Source organism: Acinonyx jubatus, chromosome E3, assembly GCF_027475565.1.
Source record: "Acinonyx jubatus isolate Ajub_Pintada_27869175 chromosome E3, VMU_Ajub_asm_v1.0, whole genome shotgun sequence".
NCBI classification, from domain to species: Eukaryota; Metazoa; Chordata; class Mammalia; order Carnivora; family Felidae; genus Acinonyx; species Acinonyx jubatus.
The window spans coordinates 13,582,202-13,585,784 of NC_069398.1; the positions used below are offsets into that span (position 1 = coordinate 13,582,202).

The window sequence follows — 3,583 nt, forward strand, 5'->3', positions numbered from 1 at the left end:
TAACTCGGTTTTGCAGCCGATATGCCAGTGAGGAATTGGCAAGGTGGAGCTTCTGTTTGGGGGACAGCTGGGGGAATGATGTGGTTCTCCGGAGATCACTGGAATTGGGCAGAATTTCCCAAACTGGTAACAGAGAGAGACATTCGCTGGTGTTCCTGGCAAAAGTATCCTTAGATAAGCTTGGGAAATGCCGTACCTGCGCTTCCTCTCTCGGGTATCCTTTAGTGTCTTAAAGGGTAATGCAAAGAAATCTGTTTAGTAGCTTGTCAGGTCAACTTTTTGGTGTTGCAGAAAACCTTTATATCAATAACCCCCATAGGGTTTGGAAAGTCCTTAATATTTATTTTTGAGAGAGAGAGAGAGAGAGCGAGCGAGCAGGGGAGGGTCAGAGAGAGAGAGAGGGAGACACAGAATCTGAAGCAGTCTCCACACTCTGAGCTGACAGCACAGAGCCTGATGCGGGGCTTGAACTCACGAACCGTGAGCCCGATGTCAGACATTTAACTGACTGAGCCACCCAGGTGCACCTGGAAAGTCCTTAACTTTAAATGCACCATCACGGGGCACCTGGGTGGCTCAGTCAGTTAAGCGTTCGACTTTGGCTCAGGTCATGATCTTACGGTTCGTGAGTTCAAGCCCCGCATCAGGCTCTGTGTTGTCAGCTCAGAGTCTGGAGCCTGCTTCAGATTCTGTGTCTCCCTATCTGCCCTCTTCCCCTCACGCTCGGTCTCTCTCTCTCTCTCTCTCTCAAATATAAATATTTTTCAAAAGTTTTACAAATAAATGCAGTCACATCTATATAATGTCATCTGCTTTTGTCCTTAAGGCCAACACCTATTTACAGTGTGGGTCAGGTCATAATATAATACAGCCACGTTTCTAAGAAAATCCAGCCAAAGAATTCTAGTCATGTGTACTTGTGATTGTTTGCTAATGACGATATCCTATTGTTAAAAACGAATGGCCTACTCCCTGTTGATAAATCTCAAACTTCCAACTCACAAGGGTCCGTTATGGACCTTGAGCCTGGAAACGAGATACCAGTCGTGTCAGCCCGTCAGGTACCCGGTGAATTTGAAGGTTCCGGGGGTAATGTGCAGGTTTGCGGGGAAAGCACCAGGGGCAAAGATCTAGGAGCACAGGTGGACAGGGGAGGCCACCTTGTCCTCCAAGACCAGCGGGAGGGGCGCAGGATGGGTGCAGGTAACAGTCTGAAGGTGGACGAGAGGAAGGTTGAAGGAGCTGATGTGTAAGTGGTGGAGACTAGCTGTGTGTTGATGCGGAGGAACAGGGGCAGAGTTGGGAGCTCATGGTGAGAAGGTAGAGCACTTTGACGAACTTGAGAGGTAAATATAAAAAATGAGCAGTGTTTGAGAGTTCAACTGAAGCTAGAATTCATAAGCATATCAAGGATCCAGTTGTCAGGGTCACTGGTTTCCTTTGCTGCTGTTTGTCATCCCCAGGACAGAATGGGAGAGAATGAAAGGTTGGAAGGACACATTGCTAGCGATGGGAGAACACCCAGTACAAGGAAGTGGACGAGGAGGAGGATGCTCATGACCGTGACGCTATTGCATGTTATTCATGGGTCCAGAGCAGGCATGGAGGAACATGAAATCAGAGAGAGTCAGATGAATTTCAAGATCAGGTATAGTGAGTTTGAGACTGTTAAATAAAGGTAGGAAGAAATAAGGGTACAGCCTGTATTAGTTTCCTGTGGCTGCCATAACACATGACCACAGACGGGGTGGTTTAAAACGACTAGCTTGTGGTGGTTGCCAGAATCCTTGGCATTTCTCAGCTTGCACGTATATCACTCCGCACTCTGCTTTCATCTTTACATTACCTTCTCTCTTCACCCCTGCTTGTCTCTCGTAAGGCTACTTACTGCTCATTGGCTTAGGGCCCACCGGATTCAGGATGGCCTCATCTCGAGATCCTTAACTAACTTCTATCTGCAAAGACTCTTTTTCCAAAAATAAGGTCACATTCGGAGGTTCTGAGTGGACATGTCTTTCAGAGGGTCACCATTTGGCCCATCCCATGGTACTAGAGTGGAATTTCAGAGAGAACCATTTCAGAACTAGGTCAATTCCAATGACAAGACCCAAGGTATGGCCATGAGGAGGAGCTGCCAAACGGAAGGAGAAAAATGGAGACTTGGGTTAAAGAACTGTGAAGCTGGGTGATTGGATGGAGATGATGATGGGACCTGGGAAGAAGACCAGGAACTAGGAATGTGTGAGCCAGAGGACGGTGAAGATGATGAATGCTTTGGGGGTTGGTGAGTCACGGCGGGGAAAAGATGTGGTGGTTCTCAACTCTGCCTCCACACTGGAACTATCTGAAGAGCTTCTGAAAAGTACCCACCCCATAAATTTCTCATTAGTTCATCTAAGACGGGTCCCAGACATCTGCATTTTTAAAAAAATTCTTTGGGTGGTCTAATGTGCAAAACACGACCTTCAGAAAGAAGTAGAAACTGGGAGCCAAGGGTGTTCCCCTCCAGCAAGGCTTGAAGGAGACACATCTGGGAAGGAGACTTCAGAGCTTCCCACCATCATCCCTTAAAGTCTTAAGCACAACCAGGAAATTAAAAAGTAAGGGAGCAAGAGGTTGCATCACCTGACTTCCTGCTGAGGGCACGACAGGACTGGAGTTCCGTGCTATTTCAGGCTTATACCGAGGATGTATTTCAGATGTGTTCCAGCAGAAAAAGACATCAGAAGGCATTTCTAAAATGTTATTCATACAAGACTTGCCCCAAAAAGGTTTTCTTAATATATTTGGAGAACTATCTTTCACCGGAATAATATTTAGTAGCTTCCTACTAAATATATTTTTGAATATGTAATAAACGACATTAAAATTTTCAAGTAGCATAAAATACAAATACAAAAAATAAAAATTGCTTTTTAGACAAAAAGTAATTCTTGGGGCACCTGGGGACTCAGTCAGTCAGGTGTCCAACTCTTGATCTCAGGTTAGATCTTGATCTCAGGGTCATGAGTTCAAGCCCTATACTGGGCTTTCCACTGGGGTGAAGCCTACTTAAAAAAAAAAAACAAAAAAACACTTATCCCTGACCTTCTCACTCTGCCCCCACCTCAAGACTTCCCCCAGAAACAACTGTTTTTATTGTTTCTTGTGTATCCTTCCTGAGGTGAATGTGCTATATCTTGCCTATTTAACACTGTACCTTGGAACTCATTCCCTATTTGTACACACAGATCCACCTGATTCTATTAACTGGCTGTTCTATCATTTATTTAACCCATACTGATGAACATTTAGGTTGTTTCCTCTCTGAAAGCAAACCTGTTAAAGATTTTTTTAAACAACCAGCATGAGTTGAAGTGGGTCCCTCACTGGAGATCTAATACAGCGTAGCGATTATAGGCCGTGGTATACTATTGTAAACGTCAAGCCTGCTGAAAGACTAGTTCTTAAAGTGGGTTCCTTACCAGGTGAATGCAGGTGGACCTCCGATGTCACCGAGGTCGGGGGGCGGGGGGGGGGGGGCCTCCACTAGGGAGCAGGGTGTAGGGAAATGATCTGACCCTGCGCTGCTTCTGCCCCACAG

At 45.8% G+C, this 3,583-nt stretch overlaps 1 protein-coding gene across 1 annotated transcript in view; it reads left to right on the forward strand.

The window, feature by feature from the left end:
• The window catches only part of HS3ST2 (heparan sulfate-glucosamine 3-sulfotransferase 2), a 92,461-nt gene that overhangs the window by 87,481 nt on the left and 1,397 nt on the right, over positions 1–3,583 (forward strand). The gene's annotated exons all lie outside the window — the stretch shown is intronic.